The following is a 21,247-nucleotide window of genomic DNA, read 5'->3' on the forward strand; positions in this document are numbered from 1 at the left end:
ACTATACTGCAGAAAGCAACAGTTACTGGTTATACAGCAGGCACCAGAGGGGAAAAGCAGACAACCAATGAAAAGCATGCATTTTTTAAACAAGTACTTAAAAACAAATGGGCCAAAAAAATTTAATTATAAGTGATCTGTTGTAAGAAGCTCAGAAATGCCATAAATCCTCTACCGTTAACAAAACATGATCTGGGGGTGGCGGGTTGTTTGGGTTTTGTAGCTGGGTGCTTACGAACTTTAAAGGAATGTGAGGAATTTTAATCTGTACCTTACTCTACCAGCCTCTCTCCTGTGAGTCAAACAAGAACCAAACAGGGGTTGGGAATGTGTAGCCGGCCCACTGACATTATCTACATACAATTATCAACACGACTTGCAATGAATATTTAGGGGCAGATTTATCAAGGGTTGAATTTCGGAAAAAAAAAAAAAAAACCTTTGAAATTCTAATAAAAAAAGACCAACCAAACTGTATTAAAAAAACAAAGGTGAATCGGGCCGTTTAAGTTCGATTTCAAATCGCACGAATCGAGGTAACATCGTATTCGATCTTTCTACAAAAAAAAAAAAAAAAAGTCCCCCATAGGTTTTAGATATCGAATGGTCAAAGATGATAAATCAGCCCCTAACTGTATTAAATCAGATATTTGGGCTCATTTACCAAAACCAGGAAATTCTGCATCAGAACAGTTGCCATTCGCAACAAATCACAGGTTTATTAGTATTATTATTATTATTGTTATTATACAGCCTGCATTAAATTGGTTGACGCTTAATACCATCTGGTTACTGCACTAGTACAAATATACCCATGTGAAAAAAATTAGCTGTATGGTTTACAGGACTACAGTATATAGCCACTTTCACCAATGACGTTAGAAACAGGACCCCCAGAAATAAGACCTTGTGCATCGATTGGCTTCTATGTGGTCCTGTATCTACAGACACAAAGATAAGCCACAACATAGGTATTTACTGTAAACTGTACTTCCCCTTTAATATACCATACTAATGACTGTATCCACCATAATGAATCTCTAAAGAACTTTTATAATCAGTTAACTGCGCATTTACCAATCACTTCTGTATCCTGCTATTACCCACGATCAACATTTAGATAGTTTTGTTTTATATTACAACTATGGGTGCCAAACTGTGGATGGAATTCACAGTAATTTGCATTTTCACATTTATTATTATTATTTTTATCTAATATTTATATAGCACCAAGACATTTACACAGCACTGAGAATATAAATCTTGCACATGTCTCTGTCCCAGCAGAGCTTACAATCTAAGGGCCCAATTGCATACAAATACAGTATGTACACAGTCCGGCAATTCTGCACAATCAACCAAATTGCATCGCGTGTGAAAAAAAGCTATTTGCTTGTAGTTATAAAGGACTTCATACACAACATTAAAGGGTATGTAAAGGCAAAAAAATTAAATCTTATTTTTACTTTCTTTAATGAAAAAGAAACCTATCTCCAATATACTTAAAATTATAAAATGTGTACAATTTTTTATAAGAAACCTGACTGTATGCAGTGAAATTCTCCCTTCATTTACTGCTGTGGATAGGAATTGTCAGACGGTCCCTAACTGCTCTGCAGGGAAACAATCATACTTATGTACAGCAGGGGGAGCCCCCGCCTTACTTCCCAGCCATGCAGAACTCAAGCAGCTTTGTTTGTTTCCCAGTAGAGCAGTCGGCGACTGTGTAGAGATTTGTATTGGATTTTATTTTTGCCTTTACATCCCCTTTACTGTTTCCAACTCCAGCTGCAGGGACAAAGATCATGGAGTCAGATTTAAACAGATAAACTGGGATTCTATTTGGAGGATTATTTTGATGGTTCTGCAGAGTAGGAGAAAGTTTGTATTAAACAATACAAAAACGATAAAATCCACATTAGATTACATGACAACACAGGACCCAGTGCAGTCTGTATATTCTGATTATTAATCAGTCTTGTTGTATCGCCTTCTGGCAGATATTATTTGACGTGTGCTGTTTTGATCATTTATGACGATCCCTAAGCAGCCCAGATCACACTGAGCATGTGCACAGTCTTGGTCTTACAAAGATGTATAACAAAGTCACAAGATGGTGACCCCCTGTGGCCAACTTTGAAAGCATAAATCATTTGTTTGATTAGGCTTGTGGTGTAGTAAGTTCATGTTTATGTTTAGCATACAAAATGTCTAGCATTATTCTATTTTAGACTTTACTTCCCCTTTAAGATGATGCATAATTATGAAGAAGACATATAGGCAGTGCAGAGCAACAGGGTTTGAGAAACGGTAACAATTAATATAATAAAGAGGAATAATAATACATTTTGGGATGCAGTGTGTTGTTTTAACAGGCAATGACATGCAAAGGAGATGTTTGCCTGCAACCTATTAAAGAACAACATAACCTATAATTTTCTATGAAGGGGCGGGAACTTTAGACCTGTCAGTGTTATAATGTGTTCATTGATAAGGAACCAGTGTGCTTTTTAGCAGGTGCCCTTCTAGGATTTGTATGGGAATCAATTCACATAAGCCACTAATTATCTTCCCATGCCCAAAGGTATTTGCACCTGAGCAGCTGGCAGTCTCATCACATGATCACAGTCCCTCAGCAGGTAATTATATGCAGATTAGGTTGTCATCTGGCTTTTAAATAGCAGGTTAGGCTGCATCTTACATTGGTGCAGGTGTGGGAAAATGAATCAAAAGCACCATCTAATAACTTTAAAGGGAATCTCCACCCAAAAAAAATGTAATTGTTTGGTCCTTTCTCTAGTTATGACTCCTGAAACAATGTAGTCCGTTATTCTTCAGATTCGTTAATCAACCGGCTCAGGTTCCAGAAGCGCAGCGATTATTAATTGCTTATAGATATTATAGATACAGGTTTTGATAGCAATCACAGAACTTTAAAAACTATTGAAAATGCTTAATTAGTGTATATTGGAAAGCAGTTTAAAATGACATGTTCTTTCATTAAGCAAAGGTAACAGATTTTGGGTGTAGCTACCCCTTTAAATATATAACTTTATAAAAAAACAAAAAAGAGACAACAATCATACAAACGGAGCAAGTAAATTATAGATCAGATACAAATGGTAAATGCCATAGCTTTATAGTCGTGTACAGATGCAAGAACAGGTGTTATCCAGAATGCTCAGGACCTGGTGCTTTACGGATAATGGATCTTTCTGTAATTTGGATCTACATACCTGGTCTACTATAACATCAAGTAAACATGAATTAAACCCAATGAGCTGGTTCTGCTTTCAGTAAGGATTAATTATATCTTAGTTGGGATCATGTAGAAGATACTGTTTTATTATTACACTGAAAAAGGAAATCGTTTTTGGGTGTGGCATAATAGATCCCGTACATGTACAGATAAATGTAGGGAAAAGTTATTTTCACAAACAAGGCATTGTTAGATACACTTATATGGGGGACGCAGGCCACTCCCCTTACGCCTTTGAATGCAAACGCTGTCCTCATTTACCCAAGTATGTGCCTCTAAAGCGAATCCATTTCTCAAAAGAGCAAACAGATTTTTTTTATATTTAAGTTTGAAATCTGACATGGGGCTAGACATATTGTCAATTTCCCAGCTGCCCCAAGTCATGTGACTTGTGCTCTGATAAACTTCAGTCACTCTTTACTGCTGTGCTGCAAGTTGGAATGATATCACCCCCTCCATTCCCCCCCCCCAGCAGCCTAAAGCTGGCCACAGACGCAAAGATCCGATCGTACAAATCAACGTACGATCGGACTTTCCCATCTCCCGACCTGCCTCTAACCATTCAGATCAAAGTCTTACCATTCCGACCGAATAAAGTAGTTAAAGAACAGATCAGCCGATGTTCTGCCCGACAGCAATCGTACCATAGACAAAGCTAGTGACAGTCTCCCACTGAAAATCGTACGATCGGCAATTAGGGTTGCACCGATTCCACTTTTTTAGATGCGGCCGAACCCCCTGAATCCTTTGCGACAGATTTGGCCGAATACCGAACCTGAACCTTAATTTGCATATGCAAATTAGGGGTGGGAAAGGAAAAACATTTTTTACTTCCTTGTTTTGTGACAAAAAGTCACGTGATTTCTATACCCACCCCTAATTTACATATGCAAATTAAGATTTGGATTCGGTTCGGCCAGGCAGAAGGACTCAGCCGAATCCGAATCCTGCTAAAAAAGGCCGAATCCCAAACCGAATCCTGGATTCGGTGCATCCCTATCGGCAATACACGCAGAGATACTACCCGCAGCCCTGAACGATCGACCAAACGACCAATTTCTGCCAGATGAAAAATGTCGGGACTCTACACACACGTTCCGAAAATCTTATGACATCTTTGTGTCTATGGCCAGCCAAACAACAGAACAATGGGAACCAGATGGGTAACCAGATAGCAGCTCCCTAACACAAGATAACAGTTGCCTGGTAGATCTAAGAACAGCACTCAATAGTAAAATCCAGGTCCCACTGAGACACATTCAGTTACATTGAGTAGGAGAAACAACAGGCTGCCAGAAAGCAGTTCCATCCTAAAGTGCTGGCTCTTTCTGAAAGCACATGACCAGGCAAAATGACCTGAGATGCACCTACACACCAATATTACAACTAAATACACTTGCTGCTTCAGGAATGACATTTTATATTGTACAGTCAATTATTTGCAGTGTAAATTTAGAAATAAAAACGACATAAGTCATCTATTAGTCCCATGATCCCATAAAGGCGCAACGTTATAAATCATCAGACTCTGATGTGACTTCATATTTATTTATTTATATTCATATTTAACAAAACCCCCATTTTTACTTCCTCTATAAACAACTGAATTGTATCATTTCTGAGTGGAAATATCACTTGTTCCCACATAGGAATCTCTATTCACAGTTGTCAAGTTGTAATGGAAGAATAAGAGAAATGCTGAAGATGCTGATGAATATCCAGAACACAACCTGTAAGCCGAGCCTGGTGCTGTAGTTGAACTACAACTTTACAAACAGTGAGAGACAAGTTGGGATATTAAAATTAAACATTCCTTGTGATAGAACATGTAATAAAGTGCCAGAGACCGACTGGGGAAGTTACAAGTCTTACCTGGGCTTCAGGCCACTCTCCTGTCTCACAGGATCCCAGTGATAAAGTCTGAAGGAGAGAAATGACAAATCCAGTCACTAAACAGCTGCTCCTCTCCCCACACTGCTCTCTCCTGGAATGAGCCGGGGAACAACCTGCTTCAGCTCCCAGCCCTGCTATTGGCCAGCCCCTGCTTCCTGTTCCGCCCACACCTGCCAAATCCGCTCATCCCTAAGCGAGTTCTATACGCCACGCCCCGTTTTTGCAGGTATGGGTGTGGCTAGGTGTCATCTGCTCTATCTGAGGTCATTCTCCCCACGTTTAACCCTTTCCGTCTGTTTCCTTCGGTCGATAAGGGTAAGTGCTCCCATTTCTGTTTGTTTCTTTTATATTTTAGACTGAGACAGAGGTAGGGGGTGAGTGTTACACCTTATTGAGACAGTTTGGGTGATGATTTGAGCCAGTCTAGTGGTACAAGAGTTCAGCTGTCTGTGTGTGGCCCTTGTCTACTCTCAACAGCTTCAATGTTGTGATAATAATGAGAATATAAATATGTACTGGTTGTGTCAGCCTGAAGAATCCTCACACCAGTCTTATTCACTATTACTGCATTTATTTCACTTAAATGGGTTGTTTACCTTTAAATTAACTGTTAGAATGATGTAGAGAGGGATATTCTGAGACAATTTGCTATTGGTTTTTATTTTTAATGGTTTTTGACTTATTTAGCTTTTTATTCAGCAGCTCTGCAGTTTGCAATTTCTGCCATCTGGTTGCTAGGGCCTAAATTCCCCTAGCAACTATACCTTGATTTGAATAAGAGACTGGAATATGAATAAGAGAGGGCCCGGATAGAATACCTATTAAAAAGTAGCAATAACAATACATTTGTAGCCTTACAGAGCATTTATTTTTTAGATGGGGTCGGTGACCCCCATTTGAAAGCTGGAAAGACTCAGTAGAAGTAGGCAAATAAATCAAAAACTATAAAAAATAAATAATGAAGACAATTTCAACAGTTGCTTAGAATTGGCCATTCTGGCCATTCACCTTTAAATGAGCTTTTAGTATGATGTAGAGAGGGATATTCTGAGATAATTTGCAATTGGTTTTCATTTTTATTATTTGTGGTTTTTAAGTTATTTGCCTTTTTATTCAGCAGTTTGCAATTTCAGCCATCTGGTTGCTAGGGTCTAAATTCCCCTAGCAACCATGCACTGATTTGAATAAGAGACTGGACTATGAATAGGAGAGGGCCCGGATAGAATAACTATTAAAAAGTAACAATAGCAATACATCTGTAGCCTTACAGTGCATTTGATTTTAGATGGGGTCGGTGACCCCCATTTGAATGCTGGAAAGACTCAGAAGAAGAAGGCAAATAATTCAAAAACTATAAAAAATAAACAATGAAGACAATTTCAACAGTTGTTTAGAATTGGCCATTCTGGCCATTCACCTTTAAATGAGCTTTTAGTATGATGTAGAGAGGGATATTCTGAGATAATTTGCAATTGGTTTTCTTTTTTTATTGTTTGTGTTTTTTGATTTATTTAGCTTTTTAATCAGCAGCTCTCCAGTTTGCATTTTCTGCCATCTGGTTGCTAGGGTCCAAATTACCATAGCAACCAGGCACTGATTTGAATAAGAGACTGGAATATGAATAGGAGAGGCTGAATAGAAAGATGAGGAATAAAAAGTAACAATAACAATACATTTGTAACCTTACAGAGCATTTATTTTTTAGATGGGGTCAGTGACCCCCATTTGAAAGCTGGAAAGACTCAGAAGAAGAAGACAAATAATTCAAAAACTATAAAAAATAAACCATGAAGACAATTTCAACAGTTGCTTAGAATTGGCCATTCTGGCCATTCACCTTTAAATGAGCTTTTAGTATGATGTAGAGAGGGATATTCTGAGATAATTTGCAATTGGTTTTCATTTTTTTATTATTTGTGGTTTTTAAGTTATTTAGCTTTTTATTCAGCAGTTTGCAATTTCAGCCATCTGGTTGCTAGGGTCTAAATTCCCCTAGCAACCATGCACTGATTTGAATAAAAGACTGGAATATGAATAAGAGAGGGCCCGGATAGAATAACTATTAAAAAGTAACAATAGCAATACATTTGTAGCCTTACAGAGCATTTGATTTTAGATGGGGTCAGTGACCCCAATTTGAAAGCTGGAAAGACTCAGAAGAAGAAGGCAAATAATTCAAAAACTATAAAAAATGAAGACAATTTCAACAGTTGCTAAGAATTGGCCATTCTGGCCATTCACCTTTAAATGAGCTTTTAGTATGATGTAGAGAGGAATATTCTGAGACAATTTGCAATTGGTTTTCTTTTTTTATTATTTGTGTTTTTTGACTTATTTAGCTTTTTATTCAGCAGCTCTCCAGTTTGCATTTACTGCCATCGGTTTGCTAGGGTCCAAATTACCCTAGCAACCAGGCACTAATATGAATAAGAGACTGGAATATGAAAAGGAGAGGCCTGAATAGAAAGATCAGTAATAAAAAGTATCAATAACAATACATTTGTAGCCTTACACAGCATTTGTTTTTTAGATGGGGTCGGTGACCCCCATTTGAAAGCTGGAAAGACTCAGTAGAAGAAGGCAAATAATTCAAAAACTATAAAAAATAAACAATGAAGACAATTTCAACAGTTGCTTAGAATTGGCCATTCTGTAACTAAACTAAAAGTTAACTTAAAGGTGAACCACCCTTTTAAATGAGCTTTTAGTATGTTGTAGAGAGGGATATTCTGAGAGAATTTGCAATTGGTTTTCATTTTTTATTATTTGTGGTTATAAAAAAGAGGAGTAATAAAAAGTAGCAATAACAATACATGTGTAGCCTTACAGAGCATTTAGATGGGGTCAGCGACCCCCATTTGAAAGTGTTTTTGAAGCAAACAGATTAGTTTTACCAGCCCCCTAATATTCACAATCCTGTTGGGTGGGGAACTTACAGAGACAAAATAAATCTTTTATAATAGAGCTCTGAGAAATGAAATCACGTTATAATAACTGGGCTATAAGGCATTTTATTGTGAGAATGAACCTTGTCTGTTTGCCTAAATTTGGTTAATACTTGTGTTGCTTATGCTGAACTACAACTCCCCCCCAGAATCCTTAGCTGCTAACCAAGTAAGGAGAGTTTTTGTTGAAGTTACTATTAACCATAAACACAAAAGTATTTCCCATAATTCCGTAGATATACGGTAACAACGCTTTTTCATATCTTGATGCCAAACCCAAGTTCTCACCTGATTAGACCGAGAAAAAGTCGAATCCCGACGTTAGGAAAATCAGCGACACACGTTTCTTGGATGGGGATTGCTCTGCTGCCTGCGTCCCACTTGTTACTCTGCTGGGTGGGCATCTCTCAGGACACAAGACTTTTGGTTGCCATGACACTCCGGATTCAAAAAGAAGTTGGTGACCAATGAGAGAAGCATTGAGTGAATTTGTTTGTGTGTGTGGAGGGGAGGGGGGGACCCTGGAGATTAATGGGGCGGTGTGACTCTGCCTGAAGATGAGGAACAAAAAAAAAAGCCGTGAGGAGGGAAAGGGGGTTAGGGTGAGGGTCACTCATCACAATGGGAAGGCACTCATCCAAACTGCACTGAAAGACAAAGTAATGACAGATAACTGGATGGACTTGCCGGTGTTAAAGGAGAACTAAAGCCTAACTAAAGAAGTAACTAGAAATGTTGTACATGATGTTTTGTGCTTCTGTACCAGCCCAAGGCAACCACAGCCCTTTAGCAGTAAAGATCTGTGTCTCCAAAGATGCCCCTGTAGCTCCCCATCTTCTTTTCTGCTGATTCACTGATTCACATGCTCTGTGCTGCTGTCACTTACTGAGCTTAGGGAGCCACTCACAATATACAGTACACATAGAATAGAAATGTCACAATATAAGGCTGATTAGTAATTAATACACATAATTACTACATGGCAGCACAGAAACCAGTGCAATTAGCATCAGAATTGAATAACCAGCAAACCTGTAGCATCAGCTTATATTACAGCCAGGGAAGCTCATTTTCTGCTGCTGGATAATTAGTGACGAGCCCTAAGCTTAGCTTCTCAACAGCCAATCAGAGCCCACTGAGCATGTGAGTGTCACAGACACTTTCCAAGATGGTGACCCCCTGTGACAAGTTTGAAGTCCTGGATCATTGTGGCGTCTCCCAGCGATCGACTTCCAGCTTCTAATTTTTTTGCACGGGTGCGCATGGAAAGCCAAACTTTAATGAAGAAGTCGCTATTTCGTTGTACTGCGCATGCGTCTGCCCCGGGAAATTTGAAGGAAGAAGAAAGCCGATTAATCCATGTTGCTCGATGGAAGAACCCCTGGACTGTTGCAGTTTTCTCCTGATAGAAGCACCAGCCTGGGGTGTGAGGTAAGTGTATTTAATCACTTGGCGGTGCCTAACTTTTGGCACCCCTAATTAAATATGCTCTTCCTTCTCCTTTAAAGCTAGGGCCACCCGGGGGCCAGCTATCTGAAATATGCTGTCTGATTTAGCCCTTCCGCAGGCTGTAACCTCCTCTCTTTTCTGCATTCAGAAGGGGTGAATTGGCTTTGCCGTGAATAGACTTTGGCCAAAATCCTCCTGAATGTTGAAAAGAGAGGAGGCTACTACCAAGCGTATTTCAGATTACTGATTATAGCCCCTTTGTGGCCCTAGCCCCCATAACTTCAGTATTGCATCCCCCAGGCGCTTAGGCAGTGTTGGACTGGGACACCAGGGGCCACCCAAAAACCTTAGACCAGGGGCCACTCTCAGTACTGTTATTCTTCCTCTCCTAACTCAACCTCTATTCTTCTATTTCTTTACATACTATAATCTATTATTCCATCTATTTAGATTCTTTGTTCTCTGGCACTGCACATAGGCATCCCCCTCACACCCCCTACTGACCATATACCTTACAGCAATGATCCCCAACCAGTAGCTCGTGAGTAACATGTTGCTCTCCAACCCCTTGGATGTTGCTCTCAAAGTCCCCAAAGAAGGGGTTTATTTTTTAATTCCAAGCTTGAAAGCAAGTTTTAATTGCATAAAAACTAATTATAACTAAGTAGAGTCTCCTGTAGGTTGCCAGTCCACATATGGGGTACCAAATAGCCAATCATAGGCCTTACTTGGCACCCCAAGGCACTTCATTCTTGTGTTGCTCCCCAACTCTTTTTACATTTGAATGTGGCTCATGGGTAAAAAAGGTTGGGGCCCCCTGCCTTACAGTCTCAATGAAACAAAGTGCCACCATGATACATCGCTAGCACAGAGAGCACAATTATGCTCTCTGCACAAACAGAGCCGAATTTCATGTTTAATAATGATTCTCAAAGAAGAAATACTGACCAACTGCTGCAGTCTATAAGGCCAGTCAAAAAGGCACATGTAACAATTTCAAAAAAATATATTCCAAGGCATTCTATAAAAGTTAAAAAATCAATTTTTATTTCACATCAAATATTAGAAAGTAGGCATACAGACCAATTGAGTTTCGTACCCAACCGGTACTTATACATATGCCGGTTGGGTACGAAATGCGTAAGGCGGAGCGTCAATTGGTCGGTATGCCCACTTTTTTAATATTTGATGTGAAATAAAACTTTTATAGAATGCCTTGGAATATATATTTTTGAAATAATAATGATTCTCACCTTGCCTCGTGACAGATATACCCCTGGGGGCAGGGCTGTGGGAGAATAGGTGGGGTTTAGTTAACTCATGGGTGGTTTTACCATAATTGGGGCATATTCAGTGAGGATCATGGGCTTGACGATATATGCAAGGGTTTTTTTTTTAATCCGGGGTCCTATTTTTACATCTTGGCATGGCCCACCACCCAGGGGGCCCAGGTGACAAATAATTAGGGTCCCCTGGGGGGAAGGGGACCCTAACTTAGTACTATGGGGCGACATGGTTACTGATAGTGGCTCTGCTGTAAGTGATTGATAAAAGTGATTAGATGCAGAAAGCCCCTCTTTCATATAGTGTCAATATCCTCTGATGTGCCCAGACTTTATAGACAGTTTCACCACAGGGTGTAAAACAGAGAATAGTTTAAATTAACGGTGCCCATTTACCAGGCCATTGTAGTCAATGCTGAATTGAAGTGATCTGCTGCCCACCAAAGCCAATCTACTGGTACATCAACCTGCCATGTAACCAACGAAAAGGCCAAGTGGGTAAACAATGGGGGAAAACAGGATAAGGGGTGTAGGGCAGCCATTAGGGGGGGACAGGGGGGAGAGTTGTAGGGGGCCCGAGGATAAGGGGGACCCTGGCCACACCACACTTACTTGATTAGCCAGGCCCCCCCATCTTTCTGAGAGCTACTGACTTTGGGAAGGCATGGACGTTTAAGGGGCCCTGGCCACCAATTTTATTATGATGTGTGGGGGGGGGCCTGACCACCAATTTTGGCCAATATTTTTTAATGGGGGGGGCCCTGGCCACAAATGTGTTTTTATGGGGGGCCCTGACCACCCATATCTTTTTATTTTTTATTAACATGTGGGAACCCTAGCCACCAATATTTTTTTTGTTTTTTTACTGTGTGGTGGGGAGGGCGGACCTGTAGGTCGGGCTTGCGGTGGGCGCAACCCAGGGGGCCCAGGAAATTTTGTCGTATGGGGCCCTGCGATTTCTGATGGCGGTCCTGAAGGGGTGCCATGGAATGATCAGGACCCCTCCATTTTTTATACTGAAGATTTCCCATACACTTCTTTCCATACACTTTACTCCCAGATATCACAGAAATGGTTTTTTTAACTTGTCTTTTTATAAATTCCAGCAAACAAAAGGGATGGGGCAAAGCAAAACACAGGTGAGAGCTCGGATAAGAGTAACTTTGCTCATTTTTATGATTATTAATGGCGAACTGGGGATACTCCACTATCCAAAGGGTGAAAACAAACTTTGTGTTCCCCATAGTTTATATAAAGTAGGACTGCACACAATATAATTACTGTTGTGTTTATTTCTGATCTCATGACGACGGCTGGCTGACTTTGTTCTTACAGTTATGAGTACTGGAAGTGCCCTTGTTAAGCAAACATATCCAGTCGAAAATTCCATCGCAAACCCCATTTGTGTATTTGTTCTGTTGCTTAAGAGATAAAACGCCGATTGCAAAAGTATTTAGTGTTCAGAAACCCTAAAGCTGGCCATAGATGTTGAGATTTTTAAAAGATCAGATCCTGATCGTGAGACCAATATCTTCTCAGAACGATCGTACGAATTTACCATCAACTAAAAAGACCAATTTGGCAGGAAAACAAAGGGGAGCTGCCTGCTTGGCCCTGCAAACATAGAGAGATTGCACTGGGGCCGACAAAGATTTTTTGACCTGGCCGATCAATTTCCCGACAGATGTCGGCCGAAAAAATCGTAAGATGTACGATCGTTCGAATACCACTAACCGCACGATAATTTCGAAGGATTGGTCGGACTTCCCTAAAATCGGTCGTTCGGCAAGAAGAATCGTCGCGTCTATGGGGACCTTTAGTCTGAAATGAAAAGCTCCAATCGACTACTTGACTGTCAAGTGGGCTGCTTTTGTCTTTTAGAAATTGGATTAAAACGATGTAAGCGATGGTAGAAATGCCTATTCACATTCATTATATCATAGGTACAGGGCTCATACGCCATATCCAAAACTAAAGATTGTTTTTGTCTCTGCATCTTAAAGAATACTTAATTTATAATTGAAGCCTTTTTATTACAACTTCTCTTTGATCTTGTTGTGCTGTGTGTTGCTAGTAAACAAGTGGCACGGATTAAAGAGAAACCTAATAATTACTAATGGTAGGGCATGGGGCAAAGCACCAAAAACAGGCATAAAACACCACTAGGGGGCACATTCACCAAGCTCGGGTGAATGAATAGAGGGAAAAAAACTCGTATTTCGAGTCGTTTTTTGTGCTCCTCGTCTATCGAATTGGCGTAAATTCGCCTGAGTAGAACGATTCGAATAGATCGAGCGCAAAAACGCTGCAATTATTCGATAGTCGAAGTACTGTCTCTTTTAAAAATACTTTGACTGCCTACCTCGCCACCTAAAACCTACCGAATTGCTTTAAAAGCCTATGGGAAAGTTTTTGATCGATTAAAAAGGCATTCGATTGATCGTGCGATCGAAAATGAAACCAGGGGGCGCTGCCGCCTCAGGCGAGTGTCTCAACTCGCCTCATTGGTGGAGCGCCCCTGTGCCTACCCCATGTCCATTGCTCTCCCCTCCCTCCCTCTCCTCTGTGGCCCTCCCTTTCCTCCATTGCTCTCCTCTCCTTCTCTCTCCCCTCCGTCACTCTCCCCTCTCCTCCGTTTCCCTCCCCTCTGTCTCTCCCCTCCATCGATCTCCCCTCGCTTCCCTCTGTCTCTCTCCCCTCCGTTGCTCTCTCGCCTCTCGTCCGTCTCTCCCCTCCCTCCCCTAATCTGGGATTTTGGGTTTCCGGATAAGGGATCCGATACCTGTACTTAGGAGTAAGCAAAACACTGGACTAAACTCTGAATGGACAATATATTTATACAAATGACAGACAGTAGGTGTCATATGCATTAGAGGGAGGAGCTCAGAGACCATGGTGGAGAACCTTGCCTCAGGTGTCACTTTACAAGGGTTGAAAAAAAACTGCCTCTGGAGACACATTTTTAGTTATTTTTTTAAACAGAAATTCAGCTCTTAAAGTGTAGAAAGTATGACCTTTCAATGAGGCGGTATTTCACTCTGCGGACGGTGGTGATCTCTAACTTCACTCTGATAAATCTAGAGTGTTTAATGACCCCTGTCAATACAATTAAATAATACTTAAAGGGGTAGTTCACCTTTAAATTAACTTTTTAGTATGTTGTAGACATTGACATTCTGAGACAATTTGTCATTGGTCTTCATTTCTTTTTGGTTTTTCAGTTATTCAGGTTTTTGTTTAGCAGCTCTCCATTTTGGTATTTCAGCAGCTGTCTGGTTGTCAGGGTCCAAATTACCCTAGCAACCAGGCAGTGGTTTGAATGAGAGATGGGGATATGAATAGGAGAGGGCCTGCATAGAAAGATACAGTAAGTAATACACAGTATCAATAACAATAGTTGTAGCCTCAGAGAGCAATAGTGTTTGGCAGCCCGAGAAAGCAAATAATGCAAAAACGATAGAAAAATAAATAAAACCAATTGCAAAGTTGCTAGAAATAGTAAAACATACTAAAAGTTAACTTGAAGATGAAGCAAGCAGAACACTACAATGGAAGGATTGCCCATTGACAAATAAACAAAGATCATTATATATATATATATTTTATTTACACCTTTATAATTATGTTTCTCCCCAAGAACAATGAAAGGGCTTATATGATTGTACAACCTGTGCACAGGTGAGATGCACGCAGTAGCTCTTCCCATACAAACCCAAACTCGTACTTTCGAGCACATCATGAATGAGACACTTGTTTCCAGCCGGCACTTGGCACAGTAGCTAACAGCACAAATTTGGCATAAACCTAGAAGCACAGACTCCGTTTTCCTCCGGCGCCTTTCTGCTCAAAAATAGGAAGCAACAGTTAGAAGCCGAGAATCAAGTTTTTCTGCCAACACCAGGTTCATTTCAGTGGCACTCATAACAACCTATCAGTGCATTGCACCAATCACTGCATAAATATATAAAATACAGGTATGGGACCTGTTATCCAGAATGCTCAGGACCTTGGGTTTTCCCGCATAAGGGATCTTTCCATAATTTGGATCTTCATACCTTAAGGGGCCCATTTACTTAGCTCGAGTGAAGGAATAGAATAAAAAAAAACTTTGAATGTTTTTTTATGGCTACTTCGACCATCGAATTAGCTATTTCGGACTACGACTTCGAATCGAACTGCCTCTTTAAAAAAAACTTTGACCCCCTACTTCGCCATCTAAATGAAGGTCCCCATAGGCTTTCTAAGGTTTTTTTGGTTGTAGAAAAAATTGCTCGATCGATTGATTAAAATCCTTCTAATTTAATTGTTCGATCGAACGATTTTTCGTTCGATCGAACTAATTGCGGTAAATCGTTGCGGATTTACCTTCGGCAGTTGAATATCGAGGGTTAATTAACCCTCAATATTCGAGCCTATGTAAATCTGCTAGGGATGCATCGAATCCACTATTTTGGATTCAGCTGAACCCCCGAATCCTTTGTGAAAGATTTGGCCGAAAACCGAACCGAATCCGAACCCTAATTTGCATATGCAAATTCGGGCTGGGAAGGGGAAACATTTTTTTACTTCCTTGTTTTGGGACAAAAAGTTACGCGGTTTCCCTCCCCACCCCTAATTTGCATATGCAAATTCGGATTCGGTTCGGCCGGGCAGAAGGATTCGGCTGAATCCTGCTGAAAAAGGCCGAATCCTGGCCGAATCCCGAACCAGAAAATCATATAAATATTAAATAAAGCCAATAGGCTGGTTTTGCTTCCAATAAGGATTAATTATATCTTAGTTGGGATCAAGTACAAGCGACTGTTTTATTATTACACAGAAAAAGGAAATTATTTTTACAAATTTGGAGTATTTGGATTAAATGGAGTCTATGGGAGACACCTGTCCTTAATTCGGAGCTTTCTGGATAACAGGTTTCCGGATAACTGATCCCATACCTGTACTGGATACGGGAGAGGAAGTATAAATAGTTGCATGAATACCTGGTTATACACTCAAGTATTGTTTTTATAGCTATTCTGCTTTAAACAGTCTCTTAGCAAATCTCTTATTCTGACAAGATTTTCTTTTAAGGTGTCCCACCGTCCTCAATGTCCCTAAAGGCGACTAGCATTAAAAAGTAGCTGAAAATGAAAATGCAATATTTTTCATAATAAAAATGAATATAACCTTTACTCAAGGGGCAGGCAGGAGCCGAAGTATGACTTATATTTGTACATTAGTTCAGATTACAAATCCCAGAAAGTGTATTAATACTGGACTGGGGCATTTAATTTTTTTGACTCGCAACATGCTGGGTATGTTCAATTCTAATGCACAATAATATGAATATATCTGTATCTGACGTTATCAAATGGGGTGCTCCCAAATCTATTAAAGGTGCATAAAAAAGTAACTTTTTAGCCACATGTGAGTGTCTTCATGCACCTTTAATAAACCTGGGAGCATCCCTTTTGCTAACTTCTGATGCACCAAAAGTGCATGGTCTGACAACTGTTGTGCTTTCACAGAAAACCATGGCGGTCAAAATGCCATACTCCATCTATGATCAGCCGGATACCTATTGAGCAATTTTATTTTGAGCACTGGTATGTTACATGGTTAGTTACATAGTTAAATTGGGTTGAAAAAAGCCAAAGTCCATCAAGTTCAACCCCTCCAAATGAAAACCCAGCCCCATACACACCCCACTCCCTACTGTCACATAAATGATATATACCCATATCTATACTAACTATAGAGTTTAGTATCACAATAGCCTTTGTATTATGTCTGTCCAAGAAATCATCCAAGTCCCTCTTATAGTCATTAACTGAATCATCACCCGGCAGTGCATTTCCCAACCTCACTGTCCTGACTGTGATGAACCTCCTACTCTGTTCCTTTAAATGAAACTTCTTTTCCTCTAGTCTGAAGGGGAGGCCTCTGGTACGTGATTCTCTTTATGGGTAAAAAGGTCCCCTGCTATTTGTCTATAATGTCCTCTAATGTACTTGTAAAGTCTAATCATGTCCCCTCACAAGCGCCTTTTTTCCAGAGAAAACAACCCCAACCTTGTCAGTCTCCCCTCATAATTTAACTCTTCCCTCCCTCTAACCAGTTTAGTTGCACTTAGTCTCTGCACTCTCTCCAGCTCATTTATATCCCTCTTAAGGACTGGAGTCCAAAACTGCCCCCATACTCCAGATGAGGCCTCACCAGGGACCTATAAAGAGACACAATTATGTTTCATCCCTTGAGTTAATGCCCTTTTTTATACAAGAACTTTATTTGCTTTAGTAGCCACACAATGACACTGCTCAGAATTAGACAACGTGTTATCTACAAAAACCCCAAGATCCTTCTCATTTAAGGAAACTCCCAACACACTGCCATTTAGTGTATAAATTGCATTTATATTATTTTTGCCAACATTTATCAACATTGAACCTCATTTTCCAGTTTGCTGCCCAGTTTTCCAGTTTCCAGTTTTCCAGTTGATTAGGTCCTCTCTCCAACAAGTTTGTACCCCTTTTATAATCCAATCTTTAGTCTGGGGCTCAAATTGTTGGATCAGCCTGATCCAACAAAAGGTTGCATCTCCCTAAGTGTGCTTAGCCTCAATCTATAGACTTTAAGTTGGCCATACAAATGTTGCTAAAACTGATGAATCCAGACCAAGTCAGAAACATATTGGCCCATCTACAGGGGCCTCCCAGTTGGCTGTGCCACCTATATATGTCTGAAGATCAACGTGGTATTTATTCAGCATGTTCAAAAATCCTGATGGGCTGAGGACCACATCTTGGTGTTGATGGAGTCCTCATGCGACACATCTGACTTTATAAGTGTACCACTTATTAATCCTTCTAAGCACAGAGTATTGCTCCAACTGCAATTGGATACATGCCTGTTCAGTAAACCTAAAATATTTGCATCTTGACGTTATAATGCCCTGGAGGTGTCTCCTAATGAAAAGAGCCTTATGTCAAGATAATCTCCTGATTTATGGATATGGGCAATTACAGCCTATGCTGGTGTTTTGCAGAGAACAGTGTGGGAAACAATCTGTAGGTAGAATAGATAGAATTTATTTATTAAAAAAAATTGGAAATGCAATGGATATTGAGATTAGGTACGTTGAGTCCTGGGGGACTAAAGAGAATATACCCCTGAATTGTTTATTTAGAATGGTAATTCTGAAGAAATCATGCTTTAAGTGTAACAAATTGTTTTTTCAATGCAATACAATGTAGTATTCTCAGTGATACTGATTTAATACGTGATATTTTTGTCTTATAGAATTTCACTGCTCCTATCCTGGGATTTGCTGGTGTCTTTGCTGGTGTCTTGACAACTGTAGGTACCCAGCACTCCAGATGTTGAGCATAAATATGTAAGTGTTTAAATGTTTAAATGGCAACAGAATTTGAATGTTTTTATCGTTTTATCTACTAACCCGCTTTTTAATATAAAAGTGACACAATTGCACAATACATGGATCATTGGGGGATCATTGGGGGATCATTGGATCCAGATGATCTTTTTGGACTTTTTTCGACCCTCCAAGTTTTTTGGAATCTCAAGAACACTGAGCACTTTACATTTTTAACACTTGCTATGATATATATGTTTTAACATTTGTTATATTATAAATGTTTTAACTGTTTTTATATTATTCACCACTAATGTATTTGATTCACTAATTTTTTGGATATTCTCACTGGGAATGCTGGGAATTGTGTCCCACACTGGGAGGTGGGAACCAGGGTGTAACCCCTCCCCCTAAATCACCTATTTAAGTATGTTGTTACACAGTGCATTTAGCCTGATAAAGGGCTGGAATAGCCCGAAACGTCGCTCTGCTAATGGCATGAATAAATAATCTTTGATTCACATATCGGAGTGCTGCTGGAATTATTGCTTTACAATCTGTAGGTATCTTGACACACATTTTAGTAATATAAATATATATATATATATATATATCTTTTTATGATAAACTCATGATTGTATGCTGTACTTGTATTGCATTTGTATTGCAGGAACCAACCGACTGGAAAGAGAAGCTTCAGTTGATCCTGTCTGCCATGCTTTATTAACCACTTGACAAAGTTTTCAAAAACTGGAGACACAGGGGGGGAGATGGACAGATCGGCTTTGCTAATGAAAAGAAAACAGGCTTTGGAGTACAATGAATGATGTCACAATATTTTAGAAGAGGAGAGAAAAAAACTTTCAGAAGAATGTCACCTTTTCATCACAAGTCTTTTGTGCCTTGTAAGGGCTATTCCACACGGGGAGATCGGCAGGCGTTTGCGGTCGCGGCGACAAAGCGCAGCGCCAGTCGCCGCGACCGGCGCAGGCGACAGTTTTGTATGGGCGCCTATGTAAAAACGCCTGTGCTAACCACACGAGGCGATGCGCTTTTCAACAGTCGCCTGAAAATGCCTCGCCAGGCTTTTTCAGGCGACTTTTGAAAAGCGCATCGCCTGGTGTGGTTAGCACAGGCGTTTTTACATAGGCGCCCATACAAAACTGTCGCCTGCGCCGGTCGCGGCGACTGGCGCGGCGCTTTGTCGCCGCGACCGCAAACGCCTGCCGATCTCCCCGTGTGGACTAGCCCTAAATGAGGCAAAATATGTTCATCTTTGTGCTTGACAAACAGTGGAGCCAGAAGAAATAACTGCATGTCTTTTCCATACAGGCAGCAATACATATGCTCTCATGCAGGGGTTTCTACTAAGATCATCAAAACAGCGACAGCAATTCTGGGTCCAGGTGTCTAGAGGCCTCTGGTGGGTACTGCTATTCCAGATCATCAGTTTGCAGTGTTTTCCCCCAAATCTGCACCTTGGTTAGTCACTATTTGCTGCTACAGATCTATGGATTCCACATCTCCAGAACCTGCCAAGCCAGGGTCCCAACCGAGGCCCAACATATGTATGTCTCAATATTTGAGAAACAACTCATCTAGTGGAGCTCAGAGGAGGTCAGCACATTTAGCTGTGATTTTTTTTTTTAAATAATACTTGGAAAACAGTAGCCCGAGCCAGTGTTCTTGGAGAAAGCTATCCCAAATGGGCAGTCAAATTAAATCAGCAGCGACAGAAATATGACCTAAGATTGTGTAAATACAACTGTGAGCAGATGTTACAATCCGTTGTTTACATTTGAAGGTGTTACCTCTCCACCATTCATCCAAGGCTGATTGGACATAACACATTTTAATCATGGACATCCAATCTAGGAAGACCTTTTACCTTCTGCAGTGGCTTTCTATTCAAATAGAAGAAAAGTGCTGCCAATTAAAGATGCTGATGCCCATCTCTGCCCGACAGTGCCAATATCTACTGTAAGCAGCATGTGTCTCAATAGTTTGAAAGTGACAATGCTACAGGTTAGAATGGAACATGCTGTTGTTCCCCCATCCCATAATTCCACCCCTTACACCACTAGGGAGCAAAGTATAGGGGCTCAACTGTAATGATCCAGGGGTTCACTCCCATACAAATATTATTGCTTAATAGTCCCAATTTAATTGGGCTTTGCTTATCGCTTACACCTGTAATAATAGTGAATGAGCCATTTGAGCTTCAATTACAATTATATCTGTATATATAGAGAGAGAGAGAGAGAGAGAGAGAGAGAGAGTATTGTTTATCTGTTATGTGTTGTTCACCAGTCTGTTGCTGCATTATTTAAAATGTACAGCAATGGCCTATAAAAGTGCTAAATAAATAAAGCACCCTCACATTTATATATATATATATAGTACAAAACGTAGTTCAAGATAAAAGCTTCAGGCATGGGTGTCTGCACAATATTTTCTAGGGGAGGGGAAGTCATCAACCAAGAGCAACCTGTTTCAGAGATTTCCGTAGCGCACCACCAAAAATGTGGGTACAGCTTGTTTTGTGTGAGTTCATGGCCAGTTGGGAGAGTCCTCACATCACTTTGCTTGTTACTGTGCATGGACACATCTCTGTACAAAAACAGGGAATATTATGACAGGTATATCAGGGCCAGATTTATACATTGGGTGCCCCTAGGCTGTCTTTCCCTTTTCCTTCTTCCCATCTCTCCCTTCATACGAGCGCAAGCAAGTTTTATCATATCGGGTCTGGAGTATTGGGATTGGTGCACTGGAGATTTAAAGAACTAGCAAATCTCCTGCATGACCCCAGTGCCTCAGAACCCACTGTCATGTTGCTGGAAAGCATACCTCCCCTAAAATTTTGCTGTCCTAGGCCTAGGCCCTTTCCGCAAATCCAGGCCTGGGCTGTGGTCCTAAACTGGGTAATTCCCGGTCCTGTTTTTCTAGACCAAGCCTGTATCCTCTAGATCAGTGATCCTAAACAAGTGGCTCATAAGTAACATATTACTCACCAACCCCTTGGATGTTACTCCCAGTGGCCTCAAAGCAGGTGATTATTTTT

General features: G+C 40.4%; 1 protein-coding gene and 1 long non-coding RNA gene across 3 annotated transcripts in view; one reads left to right on the forward strand and one right to left on the reverse strand.

Moving 5' to 3' along the window:
• Positions 1 to 5,301, reverse strand: part of rassf7.S (Ras association (RalGDS/AF-6) domain family (N-terminal) member 7 S homeolog) — a 40,445-nt gene extending 35,144 nt beyond the window's left edge. The window contains 1 exon segment of one of the 2 annotated variants that reach the window (NM_001091312.1): positions 5,132 to 5,234. The gene's annotated coding sequence lies outside the window, so the exon portion shown is untranslated. 2 annotated transcript variants of the gene reach the window in all.
• Positions 5,302 to 5,394: 93 nt separating this feature from the next.
• LOC121393153 lies at positions 5,395 to 19,124 on the forward strand. The gene is made up of 3 exons (XR_005960769.1): positions 5,395 to 5,467; positions 18,111 to 18,204; positions 18,854 to 19,124. It is a non-coding gene; the product is annotated as an uncharacterized LOC121393153 (long non-coding RNA).
• Positions 19,125 to 21,247: the final 2,123 nt, after the last annotated feature.

This window comes from Xenopus laevis, chromosome 4S (assembly GCF_017654675.1).
Source record: "Xenopus laevis strain J_2021 chromosome 4S, Xenopus_laevis_v10.1, whole genome shotgun sequence".
Taxonomy (NCBI): Eukaryota; Metazoa; Chordata; class Amphibia; order Anura; family Pipidae; genus Xenopus; species Xenopus laevis.